The sequence below is a fragment of the Manduca sexta genome, chromosome 8 (assembly GCF_014839805.1).
Source record: "Manduca sexta isolate Smith_Timp_Sample1 chromosome 8, JHU_Msex_v1.0, whole genome shotgun sequence".
Classification (NCBI taxonomy): Eukaryota; Metazoa; Arthropoda; class Insecta; order Lepidoptera; family Sphingidae; genus Manduca; species Manduca sexta.
Window position 1 is genome coordinate 7,268,999 of NC_051122.1, and position 20,437 is coordinate 7,289,435.

The following is a 20,437-nucleotide window of genomic DNA, read 5'->3' on the forward strand; positions in this document are numbered from 1 at the left end:
GTGCATAATGAAATATTTTTTTTTTTAATTTTAAGTTTTCGTGCTGCATTTCATACATACATAACATACATAACATCACGCATTTTATCCCCGAAGGGGTATGCAGAGGCGCAACTAGGGCACCCACTTTTCGCCAAGTATGTTCCGTCCCATGATGTGATAGGGGGCGAGCCTATCGCCATATCGGGTACAAATTCCAGACTCCGGGCTGATACCGAGCAGAAAAACCCAAATGCTGCATTTCAATAGATATAGAATAATAATTGCGTAATATAAATAATAATGTAAGGTTGCCAATCACTTAAAATCACTAGCGACTTATGTCGTTTCACTGTCATTCAGTTGTCAAAACAACACAGCGTCTCTTCTTTTGAGGTGTCACTTTGGCTACGGCTTTTGACAGTACGATGACGGCTAGCTAACATCATTTCCGTACACGTACGTTATACCCAACTATTTCACGAAACGTTTTCTCAGTAGCCCTAAAACGTCATGGAACTAACTCTGCAATTTGCCTAAATAGCGACGTGTTCAAAACGGATCGGTAATGTTCGAAATTTGAATTCGTAACTCATACACTCACTCAAACAAATGTACTCAGTGTGTGTAAATGTATGGAAAGTAGTTTAGGTCCAATTTTAAATATTCAAATTTAGAACAAAGTGGTCCCAAGCCGGTGCCAATATATTACACGTGAGTAAAATTAAAATAGCAAATATTTCATTTACTTACAAAAAAACCAAGTTCACATTTTTTTTCTCATATTTGGTAGTCAAGAATAAAATACTGCGTAATATTTTGTGTCAAAACTACACCTCTAAATACCCGCATCAAATGTATTATACAAAGAACAATGAAAAATCGTGTAAAAGAGACGCGGCCTTATTCAAAAGCCTCACCAATTTCCATGATAACCGTAGTAAAGTAAACATTAATACGCACTGTAAAACGTCCATAGCCCAATGACGTGACCGTCAGTTCGCTCCCGCTCGCTCAGTACCACGCAGCCTCTTGTGGCGTACACATCGGAGCGTTGTACGCCCTATATCGATACGTTCTTACACGAATAATTTTCGTATGGAGTGCAGTGTGTGTTCAGAATAGTGCGCTTGTTTTATGAACGAATGCTTTTCGGACTTTTGATCATGTCCTAAAAATGTAAGTATTACTTATAGTGTCTGGAAAATTATTTTGAATTAAGTTTATTATTTTAGCGTAGTATTTAAATTAATAAATAAAATGTGCCACATTATTTACTTGACAACACTTGATCTTAATTACGGAACGCCCAATTGGGTAACCTAGTTCCTTTAGTGGGCTTGAATGACATTAAGCTCTGAATAATTAAATGACACATTTTAAAATGACATTCTGTAAGCCGCGGCTATTAAATTATTAATTCGAAATTAAAAAAATTGTATACATTTATTAGCTAAAGAAAATCTTTAGCAAACAGACTCCTCTGAAATAGAAAATATCTTGGAAATCAATCTTCCGACATCGTTCCCCCGTGAATAAGTCTGTACGGCCCAGATCTCGACGGATATCAAAATAGTTACGAAGATTCTGTAAGAAGTTTTTGATTAAATTCAATCCCACATTTCGATACGGAGAAAAGTATGCCAATGACATTAAACTAGCCAGCCGTTTGCAGGATCTTTTTAAAGCATTTTAAAACTAACTGCGTTTTGTTCGATGTTTAATTAGCGAAGAATAAAATTTCTATAATATTCTTCTGAAATCCGTTTTTTTTTAATATAACGTTTTAATATTATGTGAAGCTGTTAATATCTATTAATCATTTTATTCAGTTATACTAATTTTTATTTACGCATCACATGATTCAAATTGTAGCATTGATAAAAAGCTAGTCTTTATAAATTAAATATTAGTCATAAAATTTTATAAATGTTATGCGGGTATAATTTTGTCATTTTATAATTTTCTTGAATCAATCAATAAGATATGCGGAATCGTTATCTATGATTTCAAGATTTAAATCAAAATAAGCATACAAATATTCACTTTACTTTAAGAAGCTTTTGTGAATAGATCATTACCATTTTATACGAAATGAAACTATATTCTTCATACAAGTACTATTTATTATGCAGTAAATAAAGTCCACGATTGCCTGAATTATTTCACGAAAATGTAAAATACGTCGACGTCATTACCGTTCCAATACAATTTAATTGCGTCCCGATATTTGCATTCAGCGAGCATACTTACAACTGACGACCATTTCAGGGCGGTGTATAACTATATAAGAAATAATGTAGTGTGACTCGTGAATATATTATATAACTCAATTAAGTATAAGCAGATATTTATATTCTTAATTGTTTTTTGTAGAGTCGTTTCCGTAGTATAAATTCAATAAGGGCATAGGTTTAAGGAATACAATCTAGTCTTAATGTAATTTAGTGCTTAAGTATTCTTTATAATTATTATGTTCTGTGTTATGCCTTTTGTTAATTATAAAAAAAAAAGAATACGAAATTACTACGCCAACTAACCTTCCTAACGAGAAGAAACACTTATTAATGGATGGTTTTTGGCACAATGTAAGCAAAGATGAAGACAAGTATGTGGTTTCATTTAGTAACGCAATGTCAAAATGACCCTGTAAGTATATTACGTTCTGACATTTCGTAAGAATGACAATTATTACTGTTATAGCACATAAATTTTAGTAATTAGTCAGTTTTATTAAGCTATCTTACTAAAACTATTTATATTACAATAAATTCAAATAATAAACGATGTGTTCAATATTTTGATTAGGCCCGTAGCTACAAACTGTAAAATGCCTTAAGGGACGTTAGGGATGGTTAACTTCCTATTCCAAAACATCTTCGGATATCCCATAGAGATCATTTCCCGTAATAAAGCCAGCCATCCGACCTATTAAGACGACGATTAACAATTAATGAAGACATCGCTCTTTGAATATACGAAGGCAAATCATAAATTCTCTTTAAAAGGTCGATTCAAACACTTCAAGGTTTGCAGAGTAAATTTCCTACAAATTCGTATTCCAGCCACTTAGCCCTTTCTGGAGCATTCTCCAATGTAATCGAGGGTGTCAAAATCGGAATTTTGTGAATTAAATTATTAACCAATCATAGAGATACCTTGCTATCTTTCAATAATAATTATTCGTATTGAACAGAACAGCCATTAATTTTGCCAGACACTTCATTTTATATTCTTAAGCTAGACTTTATTGAAATATTACGCAGACCTATCTACGTTTTTTTTATATTTTTCTATCCCACCTGTCTTAGAAAGCTTGGTAATTGAAAAATAATCTTCGGTACATATTGGAAGACAGGTTCAATTTTCTATTCTTGTGATAAGAAAATGGTTTAATTTTCTGTAAGAAATTTCATAAATAGTTATTATTTTTGTACTATAAATAAATGTTCCTACTTGCATTTTATGTTAGTATTTGACTTCCAAAATAGCTAAGTAAAGTTTGAAACTTTGCCAGAAAATAAATACAGCTTTTATGTTATAATAAACTTTGTAGGTATGGTTTATATTACAGGGTTATTTTGGAAATAAATATCTTGTATCATGGAAAATAAAATTATGGAAAAAAAATGTTGCCTTTTCGTAGTATAGCTGTAGACTATAGAAATGGATTCCGAATCAGAGTTGAGCTCCAATGTAATTGGTTATTGGAGCTTAATTAGTAGGTGTCTTGTATCTTAGTAGGTATTAGTAGGTTTGTTTATTTTTGTCTCTAAACAGTAGTGTTTGTAGCGTTTGCTTACGTTATTTCACCTTCCTAATTAGATATACATAGCATTAAACATTCATCCAAAGATTTAAACATTTCACTATACACATTCTTCAATGTTATCAAAGAATAACAAGAACTTCTATTTAACCAGCATAACGAAGTTTGATTTCAAGCACGCTCAGCATTTTTTTTTTTTTCAATATGATTGCTGATTTTACCGAACTGATATTTTACTCTTCAATTTCCGGTTTGTTAGTCGTTCAATGAATTACAGACTCGGAGGTGATCTATAATTTTACTTTATAAGCAATCTACTATATTTTAAAGAAGCAATGTGAAATAGTAACATCGCAGGCGTGTAACGTTACACTAATTGTTTAATGATTAAACATGTCTATGTTTAATTTTACACACTTCTATTATGTATTATATGCACCTGATGTGACAAAAAAAACATTTTTCGTTCTATCTTTCTTAAATTATTTCGGGTGCCATATTTGGAGCTAAGTATTGAACTGACTCCAAAAAATATTTTATTAATGTAGCCACCTGGAAATCTTTAGTGGAGGACTATGTCCAACCGTGGTCTTTATCTGGGTGCTGATGATAATGATGAATGTATAGCGTTTTCTTTGATTAACACACATCTTGTGGATGGTAGGTATTTTTTCCAGAAAATTAATTAGTATAAGGGCGCAATGTTTAGGAATATAATCTAGTCTTATGCTTATATATTTTATAATTTGCTATAATTTTGATAGTAATCTGTTTTACGTCGTAATTTTATGAAATAAATAAATAAAGAAAAATACTCATTTGGTCGTAGCAGTGAGCCAAATCTTGTTCTTATCTAATATTATTATAAAACAATATCCCTACCGCATTTTACTGTCTGAACATGATAAACCCAAAAACTATCAGATTTCAATGAAAATTGGTGTAGAGATATTTTAGGATTCTGGGAAGTACATAGGCTACTTTTATCACGGAAAAACTTCCACGCAGACGTAGCCGAAAACAAAAGCAAATTTATAATAACAAAAATCTATTCTTACAAACAAGAGAAATGCACATAGACAGTACAATCAATATCGTTTAATATGCAGTGTCTCAACCCTTACTCTGTAGTTCCCACTTAATGTTAAGCGTGGCTTTGTATATTCATGCTTTGAAAGATTAGTCTATCTCACATATGGATCGTGAAAATGTTTGCTTTTTGAATAGTGCAAGACCAAAGGTTTTCATTTTAAAATATCAAAGGTGTCTTTTAAATATTAAATTCATATAATTGAATTGGTCCTGTGTTGCTGTTTTGTGAAATGTATTTGTTATTGTTTGAATATTATGAGTTTTTGAAGTAGTTTTTGTTATAAATTCAATAACATTAAAAATGTTGACATGAGTTATTGTAAGAACTTTTCTTTAAATGTAGCTCTGGCCTTTGTAGGCACAATGTTTTGTAATAAATCTTCCATCAATATTTTTTCATTCAGTAGCCGTTCAAAAATATTCTCTAATAATAAAGATTCGTCATCATGCGGGGTTGACAGTATATCTGATCAGACCGTGATACGGGGTTCCTGTGGGAAGGCTTGGATCCTTGTTTCTACCCTTGTTAATGACCGTTAAATTTTACTTCCTTTTGAAATACAAATTTTAAAATCATACTTTGCCGACTCGAGGTATCATTTATTTTCATATATTATGAAAAATTTATATAACAACGAAAAAATAGCCCTCGAAATATATTTGATAAGTACATCATAAATGATACACACAAGTGTTAGTATAAAATATCCTTGTACTGGATTTAAATTTCAATTAATGTTTTGAACTAAAATCCGTAACAATTAAATTAAATTAATACCTAAAAATTATACTGTTTGACAATAGCTATATTGAAATAGGGTGACCGACTCTGCAATAGATCAACAGTGAATTGATAAAGGTAGAATGCTCTATTGGATGCAAATTGCAGGTGCTGTGTCTCTAAAGTGTTTATTGTGGATAGTCATTTCGATCGTGGAAGGCAATTAGAATGAGAGTTTAAATTGGTTCGTATTGAATATACAGATTTTTATATTAACAGCATTAGAGTGTAATGAGTTTTATGTTTACGCGATTGTTAGACATTGGAATTAAAGTATGTTATTATTATTTTCTCCCGACATTTCGAAGATTACAGCCTTTATAGTGACCATGTCCAAGTCAAGTCCGGAAAAAACTTTTATTTCAACATTACAGTGTATTTTAGATTTACATTTATATTAATATATATTCGATCTTGGATTTAGAACACAAATCCGAATTTAAGTTCACAATGTGTTGTATAATTTAAACCTGCTTAATAGTTAATGTAATCATCAATCGACCCAAAAGCCGTCTAAAACTTTCATTTTACAATTCCATAAAACATTAATTACTTGTTTCATAACAAATTTTACGCTATTTTCGAAATACTAAAATGTTTCATAAAAACCCTCTGAAACGTTGATGTCACTCTTTCTATTCATACCTGCAGTAAATTAAAACCCAACAGACAGCACTGGACGTTGTGAACTTTTTAATGCAGCGCGTTGCAGCTGTGAAGATGCGTTAAATGTACTTAACTCAAAAATACGGGTCAGTTTTATTTATTGTTATTCGGCGGCTTTCGCTGCGTCTGAATATTGCTTAAATATATTTGTTTCCACAACGTTACAATATTTAATAATTATTAAATATGGTAAAGTTTAAAGTATGAGGATTAAGTTTAACGTTTTTAGTTCCAGTCTAAAACGTAACCGTGGACTTCATCATCATCCACAACCTGTTAAGTCCCACTGCTAGGTATAGGCAGAGGTCTATACCCAGCAGTGAGACTTTAGAGACTAGATACTTTAGAGAGCTATATGCTACCTTTTTGTTCTCCACCTAAGCGCAATGAAAATTATTTCAAAACCCTAAATTTATAAATATTTCATCTTACATATAGATTACGCGGCTATTCCCGAAGTAGGCAGAGGAGCAACCAGGACACCCACTTTTCATCTGTGTGTTCCGTTCCATGATGTGATTGGTGTTAGTATAAATTTACGTTTTATTTAATTTTATGGTTACAAACAAGCCGACATAATTGTGTCGACTGGCGATGGATAATCATTTCTCGCCAGTCAACACTATCTAGACCTAACTCTACTTCTCTATCAGATGAAGTTGGGGTCACTTTGTGTTGTCCGTATAAAAAAACATAAAATGGATTATAATTGCGATTTATAATATTAAATATACACTTATATTTGTCGATATGTACATCGAAGCTGTCTTAGTTTATTCGTTCTGCAGTATAGATACTGTGGAAATGGAAATACTAAAAATATTATAGGTTATACCTAACATTATTGCAATTAAAATATTTTCCAACTTAATGACAATGCATCTACTTATATTGTTTCCGAAATCCTTTAGAAATTCCTTATGTGACATCTGATTCCTTTACAGTAACAAAACAATAGAATATATGGAACTATATTATGGATTACATTAGTTTTTTTATATTGATAACAATAAACAGAATTCCACAAGTCCTCCTACGTTTTTGTGAAGATCTAGCCTCTTTTGTGCCAACTGATAAACTTGCTTTTATTAAGGAAAAATGAAGTGGATCTCAACAAGAAATCTTGAATAGGGCATCCTATTGTATTTATTAATAAATTAATGTTATTTCACGACAATAGTGACATCGGAAGATAAATAACACATGTTTATTAAAGTAAGCACTACAATCCCATATCACGTCTAAATACATAATATGAAATTGGCGTTGTGTGTGGATCGTGGGAGGAATACAAAGTCAATTTTAAATGACTGTTTTCGAAACTCGAATGTACCAGTTAAATGCATTTAAAAATTTGAATTTGGAATTCTTAACCAAACAGGAGATAGTTCAGATCAAAGTGGCCAGTACGCCAAAACGCTAATTTCATAGATAAGGACCTAATATTTGGCGATTTATACTAAATACTACTTACGATCCGAAAATAAAAAGTAATGAACGAATGATTAGGAAATAGCCTTCTAGTGCTAATTAGTAAATAAAATAACTTAATTCCGAGAATATTTTCATAGCGAAATAAAAAAATACACATCACACCTTTATCCCCGAATGTGTTGGCAAAGTTGCAACTAGGGCGTTACTTTTTGCGGTGTGTTTTCTATGCCAGAATGCTATAGGGGGCGAACCTACTCCCTATGGGGCACAGATTCCAGAATCCGGGCTGATGTGAAAAAAAATACCCAATTTCACTTTGCACGACCCGGGACTCGAAGCCTAGACCTTAGAGCCAAAGTACTACCGCGCACGCAATACAACTATGTCACTGAGGAAGTCAAATAAAAAAATTATCACCTCTGTAATACAACAAGAAACGATGAATTATTCTAAAGGCAATTTCTCACTCAAATGGCAATAGTCTACTTCTAGTATTTTCTTCCCTTGTAATTCTTTCCGTCATTTCAAAACAATTTACCTAAATGGACTCCCCACAGTAATCTAAATACCAATCTAAAAATTAAACGGGAAACGTAATGTTGAGCCGATTTGAATAAATACATTTTTGATTTCTTGAGTTCGTTAAAAGGTTGAATGGAGGTTTTAGATTCTTAAAATAAAAGTTTGATTTCATTCAAAATTAAATAAAAAGTTAGAAACTTTGCATCACTGGCCAAATTGATATTTCAGGAGTTTATTATTCTTTCTCTTCATAATATTATTATTAGCATCTATTAGATATTCTTACGACTAATATTTACACGCTTTGTCCACGACATCTGTGTGGACTCAAATTTGTCAAACCCTAATATATCTTCTCGATATACCGCCAAGTATCACAGGACACGCCCGATGCGTTGATACGTGAGGTTGGTTTTTCCCGTACGTCCATCTGACCTCAACTTTCTGTATAATATGTCACACAAAGTATTCTAGTCATCACATTTTAAATCCAATGATTTTAATATGATACGCTACGGAATAATTGAGCAGACAGATACAAATTTCGAAAGATGTTTTATGTTGTGTTACCTCGCTTCTATCATGTATTTTTAAAATAGTTAAATGCAACTATACGGAATATCTATGATTATCTTATTTACATTTAAATAAATGTTATAATGTATGAAAATTGGATGTTTCAAAGTAAACGTTTAATCCTCTGAAAGGTTTCAATGAAATCTGGTAAATAGTCTAGACTATAGGTTTTCTCGTCTGAGACTATCTCGTGTGTGATCCGCGTATAAAATTTCGAGAAAATATACTGATATAATAAAAGTTTAAATTATAATATCGCTATTATGAGAATAGTTACTAACATAACTAGAATTGTTTTGTAAATTATCTTTCACGTATTATTCAAGATTTAGTTGTCTTAACTGGCTGAGTGATATTGGGTTTTTCTGCTTAGTATCAATCCGGAATATGAATTTGAATTTATATTTTCCCGTTCATATAAATTTGTTCATGATTTTTGATCAATCCAGATTTGAACCCTATCGGAATACGAAAATATAAGATTTTTACGAGATCCTTGGTTATTAGAGATCATTCTATGTTGTCATATCTTCAATACTGTTCCCCCCGAGCCAATTCTTCTTTCCAAAGGACATTTGTCGTGGCCTTTGGCACACGGTTAAGTATGTGCATCTCATAGTTGCCAATTCACTTTGAGGCCTATAAGGCTCGCAAATATTTCCTGACCTTTTTCCTTTCTCTCACCGTGAAAGACTTCCTTATCCTTCTCGCACACTTCCTTCCCAGCTATTACCTCCCTACTTGCCTCCACTGTACTACCACTGCACATGACACATTAACCGCCGCATTTCCAAATTGTATCCACAAAATATTTGAACAATACCAATTTATTTATGTAACAACTAAATTTAAACCCGGAGCTTAGTAATGGAAATATGCGAGTTTCATCAACAATACATTAATTTATCGGGCTACAACACCGGAGGCTGTTAGCGGCTAAATTACCGAAACCAATGACGTCATACCTGTAAATTATTACTGTTAATCCAAAGCAACATGTAACAATTAATAAGTATTAATTACTTGTCGAAATCAAAGATTTTAGTTGAATATTCGGTATTAAGAAGCAAAATGATTAATTTCCAAGTAAGGCGGTATTTCCCTGAAAATCTTGGTATGGCTAATAATTTATAACTCTTTAACTGCCGACGGTGTTTTCCGGTAAACGTGCCATTTACTAAATTGAGGCCGATTTGAAAATTGTATAACAAGTTTTATGTCTATACAAATTGGCCTAATTGTGCTAATGGGCGTTAAGTGGTATTTATATTTATTAGCTTTTGTTGAAAGAGTTTTCCAGGACAAAAGACCCGCTTTTATTACCGGGTTAAAAACTAGCCTATGTACTACCCAGGGTCTCAAACTATCTCAGTACAAAATTTAATCGAAATCTGATTGGTAGTTTTTGAGCTTAAACATCGTTTTATAATAAGTAAGGATAGGTACAACATGATTGCATTAATCCCAATGAATATTTTCTTTATTAATAGCTTTTTACTAAACAATTAACGGATTTTAAATAGAATTACATTATTACGGCTACTTGTGTGAAGATATTTATTTTTATTACTTTTCTTACTCATATCAAATTCAGTTATTCTAAACGATTTTTTTTAAGGTTTATTCCAAATATTTTATGTCTCTCTCACATGTATATACTGAAACATTCAAGAAATGGAAAAAGGAAAAGTATACTTTGGAATTTTATGTCCCACGCCGTCAAATCTGATAGAATAATTTATTCAGAAAAGGCTTGGGTAACGTACCTACATCACACCCTTAGTTTGACGTCATATTAATTTTGTACTGAAAACCGCAATCTCTTAGAAGAAATGTTACTTTGGAGAAAACGAATTACGAAGTAAAAGTCAAATCATTTTCTTTGAAAAGAGTTTCTTAAATTATTTTCAAATTTTGTTATTTGTTAAATATTTCATGAATAATATTTTTGATTTGCTGCTGACCACTTGGTCTAATATAAATATTAATTGTTTATTTGTTATTTACTCCATACTAAATTTGGCTCGAGCTTCGGCCGCATGTGTTTTTCCAGGATAAAAATCCCGTATATCTTACCAAAATAAAATTGTTTATATCCTTGCTAGACTCCCGTGCTATCTTCATACCAAATTTCACCAAAATTCTTTAGGTAGATTCGAGTTTGTCGCATTTAAACAGACAGACGCGGCAGGGTCTTTGTTTTATAAAATGATGTAAGTATATTTTTTATGCTATGTATAGTGTACCAAAAATATTTCGCAAAGGGTGCCAACGTTTACACAATTGCATTTATCTAATGTTTCTAGTTATAATGGACATAAGTTCTTACCTGGGTAAATTATCTGTCACTTAAATATGGATTTTTTTTAAGTTATATATAATATATACCCCGAATATCTGTTCTAAAATGATAACCTGATAATCTATGCCACTTAAGGCAAGACATCAAAATGTGCCACAACTATGTCCTCATATCGACACGGTTTGAGCCACAATTTACCGTAATGGGTCCATGCGGTTTGATGCCGGAAATTGCCTAAACTCGATGCAAAGTGGACGATCTCAATCAAGCTTGATTTCGACCCTCTAATTTGGCGAGAACGTGGCTTAAAACATGTGTGTTGCATTTCAAACCGCTGTCTCTTTTACATATATACACAAACACTAAATATAGCACATATCGACTGCGAACCGGCAAAATGTACTATGTGATTTTAAAAACATGGAGATTCATCGTGTAGGTTTGTCGTAATGGCGTATCTACATATAATTATTTTGTTAAAATGTCCACTGCTGTTAGTAGAGCTCTCCTAACTTTTCTAGATCAACTTATTGGAAGCGGCCTGGGTATAGAATCTTGCTTCGACCATACCAAGTCGCCTCTATAACTTGCAAGTGCTTAACTCTGCGCATTTGATTAGTGATTTAGACTTTATAAATATTCAAAAGCTATGCGTTTTTTATATCTCATTAATAGTATATTATAATTTTAATATACAATATATTATATGTATTTTTCTTCAAACTAATCGACCACAGATCTTCATGCGACATTCGCTTGTCCACATTCAAAATGTAGGAGATTTAGAGTTCAGTGAAAATTTCCAACTCAAGTTGTGGAAAATATCCAGAAATAAAAATGAATACCCGTTGCATGTCACCGGCTTTTACAAAAGTCTCCTTTGTGAGCCAATGCATATACTTTTACTACGAAATTCTAAGTACAAAACCTTTTCCTTTATAAATTAAAGGCTACTTAATTTTTCGTGATATTCGTATTAATACATATTATTGTAACGATAAATATTTATTTGCAAATATGGCGATGTTTTTTATAATAAACATTATCAATCAAGTTATAGCAAAATTCTCAAACAATATGTTAAGGGCTAAAATTTGATATTTTGGGTATGACGCCAAGTGTTAGGAAACGAAATACTTGAATGAGTTGCGCTCTTTCTCTCGTGATGAATGAAATGATGAAAATGAAAAATATTTATTGTATGAAATTGTTACCAAATTAATGTCTTATAATTTTATCGCTCTTTCCTCGTAATGATAGTATAGTTTATCCACAAAATTATTAATATTTACGTTCAAATATATCCTTATATTCTTCAATATCAAAATTCTTCGCTTCACCGCTGCCTTCGCTGCTCCATGGAAACATATTCATCGTTTAAAATAATTATTTCACTATAATACGCTTTTGATTTTGCTAATTGGAATTTATCTTTTATATATTTTAAGAATATTCATAATCCAAACAAGCAATTAATTGTTTTCCTACGAACTAAATAAAGAACAAATTACCACTACATATATTGAGGCAAATTTCATTCATCCGTGTATTACTCGGAAGTCTTAGGAACTTGAGTACGGGAAACTTCGTCTAGGAATAGTGGAGTTTCGACAAGTATGACAACGACCGTAGTCTGAAATACATTAGTTCTTAATATCGTTTAAAATAAAATAAAATTAAGATAAGGCCAGGGAATATGAATAGTCAAAAAATCCCCTTTTTACGAGTCTCAAAGCTGTCCTTCGATTAGATCGCCCGTAATCGCTAAAAGACGGATTTGCCCTTGTAGACGGAATAGGGCCCCCTGATATTATTATTGATATCACTCCGATTTCGAGGTAATTTAAGTGAAAATCGCGAGGGTTTAATGTTGAATTGTTCATTGACAATTTGACTATGTTTGTTGCTTCAAAAACCTCTACGTCAATATCAGTTGTGTGAACTTGTGTGTTAAACCCTAGCTATACATACAGGAAAGATTTATGGTCAATTTACCTGTAGATTGAAAACAGCAAAGAAAATACTATATTCTAAACTTATAAAGAGTCTATTAAAGCCTATGTTTATTCAAAAAGTATATGTCATTTTGTGTTATATGTTAAATTATATACTTATGAATATGAAATAGTTATAAATATTCAAAATGTTCAACGAATCTATTATAAAAAAGTCTGACTAAAACATCGTAGCGACACGTAACATTATAAATTTTTCAATTAACTTACACAAAACAAATATCAGTAACTTTCAGTTTATTTTAATATAAATGTTTATTGAAATACTAATAAGAAATTCGAAGTTTATTATTCATAAATAATGCTAAATAAGCACAAAATTCATACACATTTCAGTGAAATAATTCAGTATTATATTTTGTCTAAGAATATGCAGAAAGTTTGCTGAAATACAACAATAGCTTTGCATTTGCTTCTCTTAATAACACACCTGCATTGTGTATTTTGTAAACACAGCATTTTCAGTCTTTGATTAATAAAATCAAAGTTTACTTTTTGTTAATTAAATGTATGTGCATACATTTCATAAACCAAAAGTTAAATTCTCATGGGAAATATCCCTTAAGGCATTTTATCCATTAGTACAGAACTGAAAAGATGAACTAAGAGTTTAGCACGTTTGGAACCTTCAGCAGATGTTCATTGTAAAATATGTTAATTCTACTTTTTGATATTGTTATTGCACTTATATAAATAAAAAAAAATACCTACTTTATTTATCACGTACGAGAACAAAATTACACTTATGATACGTCAAAACAAATTATAAGAATAATGAATATTATTTCTGAACAACGCTTAGTACTTATATAATGAGAGACAACATTTTAGAAAACTTTTTTAAGGTGTCGGTGTGTTAATTAATAAAAATTAACGCAAAGACCAACGAGCAAGTTCTGGAATAATATTTAGCCTATTTTTAACTTAGAAAAGTGCACAATGGGTTTTTATTGTGAGACGACTCACGCAAGCAGAACCACAAGGAAAACTGGTTACAAATAAATAATGATGTAATTGTTTTATAAAAGTATTAATTTTGTAGAGATTTAAAATTATGATATAATATTAGCCGCCAAGTATATAAGCTTAGGTACTGTAGCCTTTATTGAATGTGAAATTAATACATACGTAATGTATTTTACTACTTTATTTGAAATTATTAGCTCGCTTAATCCTCTATCTCTAAATTAAATATACCCACGCAAAAAGCCCACTCAAAATCATTTAGCGACATCCACTCATTTTTACACCCTTTCATAAGTCTTTTGTAATGAAAATTCAACGTAACAGTTGTTTGATCTAGTCTTTTTTCATCTTCATGTTATAATAATGTAAACAACGAATACATCTTGCCGTGGACCATAAAATATTCATATATACTGAACGACTTGTTAAACTATGAGCTACAAGGGTTTCGTATTAAGATTTCTGTTACGTGAATCTTTGCTAGATATGTCAACGATGACAAACTGCGTTTTTCTTTCATTTTTAGTGCTAGTTAAGGCACGCCTTTCCTGTTCTTTGAAGGCAAAAGTTTGGGCAAATGTTTACCACGTTGGTCATACGAAGGGTTATAAAACACCAAAGTCTAATTCGTATTCTAGCTAAATGTACCACGGGGTAGATGATTGTATGTTTTAGAATATTACGTTTGATTTTGCTTTGAAAAATGTTTTTTTTTTTCCTTTGAATGACGAGATGAGCTTGCCGTTCACCTGATGATAAGCGATAGTATGACCGCCCATTAACAGACGGAAAATATCGAACACCTTGAATTACAAAGTATTGTTAGGTATTCCACTGCGTTTGCCATCCTGAGACATGAGACGATAAGTCTTATTATTTCGAGTAGTTACACTGGCTACAATTTCCTTCAAACCGGAACACAACAATGACTACACACTGCTGCTTGGAGGCAGAAATAGACATAGCAGTGGTACCTACCCAGGCAGACTCTAACATATCGATGGCTCCTACGTATATAATCGTATGTTTGTTTTGCACTTTTTTCAGGACAAAGCTTTAAAGGTGTTTTCTTGCACCGTATCGTTAATTTTAACCCTTTTGTTTTGAAATTTAATCTATGCATAGATAATCTAGGGAGGCCCAATATAGAGTAGGAATAAAGTATTAATTATTTGTAGTTTTTTAAATATTGCAGTTACGATTATTTCTGTTGGATATGCATATGGTAAAAAATAGTAAGTGCTACTTACGATTTTTACGCCTACTTATATTTTATAGAAATATCGTATATAAAAGTTACGGTAGTATACAGTGATCTTATTAAAGTAAAATTGAGACGTAACACATACATGCCATAATTAACTGCGTACATTGTAAACTTACTTGATTAGTGTCTGTGATGATTAGGTGATCAAAATGTATTTATATTGTAATATTATATTGTACATAAGCCGGATTTTTTAATAGTTAAAATAGGTTGAAATCAAAAACAGTAAATTAAAAGTTATATTTATTATAAAGTATTTAGGTGGGTACTATTCTTACACAGTAATAAATAGCCAAAGATAATTATGAAATAAACACACAATTTCTCGTTTTTTTCTGGGTATACAAGTTGAAATGTATGTAACAAATGTATAGGTAATTTTTTTTACTTACGTACATGAAACAAGGAACTTAATGTTATCTTAAATAAACAAAGTGACCCTTTCATTACCCTTAATTTTCTAGAATCACACAATGACATCTAGGTATAAAAGTTTAATTTATATACTAGATATTTATTATGTATAGATGGGTAGTATTATAATTGAGCATGACAATTTAGGTAATAATCTTTTTATAAATTAGGTTTTAACAGTCGTTATAAGAAAGATTTAGTAGGTAACTTTCATGAGGAACATTAACCCGTAAAAGTAGTAATAATGGCTATCTAAAATCATTTAAAAGCTTATTTAATATTATACAAAAACATAACATAATAAACTCTGTTTGCCAGTACGTTATGAGTACTCTGCGTGCTCTTTATCGTTTGAAAACTTTCTCCCTATCAAAACTAAGGCAATGCCTGTACAATCCCTTATCTTTTCTATAATAGACTACGGTGATGCGTGCTATTTTGATCTGAATGCAGACCAATTCAATGAACTTGACTGCCTCCTCATTTCATTTTCATTTTCCTGAATAACTGCATTCGATTAATTTTGAATCTCCGTAAATATGACCATGTGTCCTCTACCGCTCACAGTTGAAATGGCTGCCCATACGTCAACGCCGTTCTTGCGGGCACTCACTACACTCTCTATACTTTCACATCCCAAGTCTCCTTCCTAATTACCTTCTCAATTCCAGTACCTAAGTAGTACTCATAATAAAAACCTTCGCTCCTCAAACAATCTTCTAGTTAAGTGTCCCTCTCACAATTTCGACTTTACTCACCTCTTCCTTTGCAAATCAATCCATTCTTCTCCGGAATGCACTCACACTCGATATTATGACGGCCACGAATCGTTTTGCATCCAAAGCTAAGGTTCTACTGCTGTTGCTTAACATATGTATGTCCGTGTAGTTATAGTTTTATTCATCCCATATTATATTTTTTTTACACTTATCTTTATTGCCTTCACGACTCCATCACACAGATGTTAGCTGGTAGAGAATGCCCTTTACACATTTTACGTATAGAAAGTGTAAAATAAAAATTAAATAATAATTACATATCATTTTAAGTGTCAAGGATTAGTATCACATGATTTACTGTACTTAAGATAATCTTAAAATCAAGAATAAAAGAGATCTCGTAACCGTCATAAAAGAACAATTGGTATCTTCTATAACGGTTTGAGAAGATAATGATGTCTTATTCTGAATCCTTCTTATAAGTCTCTCTCTCGATATCGAGAGGATGAAGGTTTCTAAGGGAAGGCCTTTTGCAAAAACTGTGGTGAATTTTGAAATGACACCACTAGTACAAAGACTAATCAAATCATTTTTTTCGCTTAATGTATGGCCAATGTATTGTAGTAAATTGGATTTACAGAAACGTTGTTTTGTTGTCGACGTCGGGTATTCATTTTCGTCACAATTTACATACGGTCTAAGGTGGTTTGGGCATTTGAAGAGGATGGATGATAAGAGACTGACAAAGACTGTCTATAAGGCGAATGTGGATGGAAGAGCTGATAGGGTCGACCGCATCGTACCTTTGAATGTCAGATATCTGACATTCTTAGTATAGGTCAGGTCAAAAGTACCCGGAACCGGTGGGAATGCATGAAAAGATTGATGAAGGTGGAGAAAGCGAGAGAAGTATATCAGCATCTTTCAAAATGGCAATCCGTAGTCTCTCTCTACCCCTATGAGTAGAATTATGGTATGAACAATTGTCATATACTTCTGTTCATCAGTCATATTTATGTAGAATGATATTAAGGCTAGTAGTTTTAATTCTTTAATCTTAGACCACAGAACAGTATTACCCTGCAAAAATTTTTCACCAATTTTTATCTTGTAGCGTCAACTTAAAATCAAGAAAATTTACATGATTCATTCATTTACTTTGTATGGAGAAAACAATCACCATACAAAATCCATCAATAATAAAATAATAATAATAATACCGAATTTTTAAATAACCTCATAGATAATATCACAAGTAGTTAAAGTCGTTAATGTTGGTGATATACTTTCAAAATCTTCGCCCGAGAGTTCAGAAAGGGCTGAAATTTCAATAAGGTCGGCCCTGGCTGGTAACGGAGAGACTGAAACATTAAAAAACTGACATAAGACAGCATTATTTTTGTAGAGTTCCATGTATACTATTGTATTGATAGTTACGATAAGAGATAGAGCGACGTAAAGTATATTAAGTTATAAATACGATAGTAAACACTTTTGTGCGAACTAAGTAAAATATTGCATGTATTAGATACGATAAATAACTTTCGATAATGATCGATGTAAAAATGTATGTGTTACATGCGATATAATTTTAAAAACAAAAACAACGTACATAATCGTATGTGCTACTAACAATATTCTTACTTGATTTGATTAATAGGCATTACTAAAAATTGTATTTTATAATAAACTGCGTAAATATTACAAATATAATTCAAAAAGACTTACCCAATAGCCTGTTTTCAGTGTAATTGTTTGAAATGCAATGATCCTCTACATTTTTATTTACAGCGTTACAAATATTGTCGTCATTTTAAACCATTCCACAAGCAAATTACACAGAGTTTTTGTGTTCGTAAATATTTCTTGATAGGTAGAAATATGTCATTACGTATTTTGTAGAACCAATCTATAATGCTCACATCAAGTTAAACTAATATTTTAGGTTAGAACATGCGTATGCTCAACGTATCGACCGGTAAGTGATACATACGACGCGCGACGCTTGACCTTTCTCCCCCGTAAAATGTGGCCAAAGTAAATACGATCAGTTACGTCGCATGCAAAACAACATACGATAGAAAACGGAAATCTAAAATACTTAATTTTCAATATTTGACTTTCAAATTTACACAGTTCATGGAACTCATCTAGATCATTTAGAAAACACAAAAAAGTAAAAACAGCAAAATTGTGGGATACGATTATATTCGTAGGAGCCATCGATATGAGAGACCTACCACCAGCGGAGGCGGTAGTTTTTTCTAAAACAATAAACGCAATGCATGATATACAATCAGAACAATAACCATTAAACTTATTTGATGGTATATGTTTGATGAATTAATGGAAATTAGAGCGTCCGTAATGAAAGTAGTAACACTCATAGCAATTCTTTAAAAACGGAAAGACAAAAATATCATTTCAGTTTTACGCAGCCAAAGTGAAATTAGATAATTGTTCGAAAATAAATCGCGTTTTATATTGAAAAAGACGCGGCCATTACGAATTCTAGACTGCTGGCACGGTTCCTTAGCCTGATAAAAGGGCTGCTAATAATGCTGACGTCATTCAAGTTCATTAAGGATGTGCTTTATACGTAATCTTTTAGTGCGTACTTTTGACGTCTGCGAAATATTTATCCTTTCAGATTTTTCTATGAATGTTGGCTCTGTAAGTTTGTGGTTTTTGTTCCTTTACAAATAAATAATATACTTTTTTCTTACCTCTAAGATCAAAACATGATTTTGTTTGAAGTTATTTCGACGGAGTAAGGATTTGTTTGCCTGTTAATAAAGTCGAGTAATATGTTCCTACTACAATTACTTGAGCTATATAGAAATCGTGTAAAAGATCGTCATATTCATTCATCAATAGTGAACGTTTATTATTCCATTATTTTAGTTTTTAAAGCAGCAGAGTCACGGTATAAACATATGTGTTTTTATGCTGTTAGGTCAAAATGAGCTCACTTCACCTGGTGGCGATTATATACCTATCTAACTTATATATAAAAGTAAGATTAAATAAGTCTATCACACGCAAATATTTCGTACTCAAAACACATCCATCTCCAATGCTACTCGTACATTTCCCATGACAATAACCAACATAAATAAGTTTCCTATCCATTTTGTTTTGTATATTGTGAATGTGTATTTTGGCATAATATATTACAGCTTCTTTATTCATTGATGGAATTACACGGGCTTGTGGTAAGTGCTTTTACAATATTCCATTGACAAAAAAATACGTAGGCATTTTCATTTAAGCTAAAAATAGATTTCAGTGTAAATAGACTCTATATTATATACTCTTAATAGAACCTTTTTATGTCGTATCAATCAATGTCAAATAACCTAATGGCTTCAGTATTTTGCGAACAAACCACATTAAAATGAACATTGTATAATTTTAAGCTGAAATTAATTGTAGTTCGTTGTAATTAGTAGATGTAGATAACCACAGAGTGGTGAAAATGGAAATGATCAAATGCGAATTATAATTAATCTGGGTTGATATTAATAAGCAAGCAGAAGGAATTCCGATTTCTGGCTCATGATCAATATATTATAGATTGTTAAAATAAGATTAGGGACTTCCGTACGCTTTTAAAGAATTAAAAAAATTCACCTAGAAAATATGATACTTCTAATTTTTGACCAGAGACAATTACAAACGAGTACGCATTACTTAATAGTAAAGGATGTTTTTAACGATAACCATTATCCTTGATAAAATTAATAATTTTACATTCCATAGTCAGTGTTAATTACTAGAAAGAATGTGGCCACTATATGATATTCCATCGTGAACAACATGAGCACCAATGCCAACATCGTTTGCCGCACAATTATATGTATAAATATAACAAACGAACCAACTTCGTTTATATCAGCAAAGTCGAAAATCGGGAACTCACAAGGCCTTCTAAT

At 31.8% G+C, this 20,437-nt stretch overlaps 1 protein-coding gene across 1 annotated transcript in view; it reads left to right on the forward strand.

Annotated features, from left to right (window-relative positions):
* Positions 1 to 986: 986 nt before the first annotated feature.
* Positions 987 to 20,437, forward strand: part of LOC115447776 — a 41,660-nt gene continuing 22,209 nt past the window's right edge. Inside the window, exon 1 of the mRNA XM_030174997.2 lies at positions 987 to 1,158. The gene's annotated coding sequence lies outside the window, so the exon portion shown is untranslated. The remainder of the gene's footprint in view (positions 1,159 to 20,437) is intronic.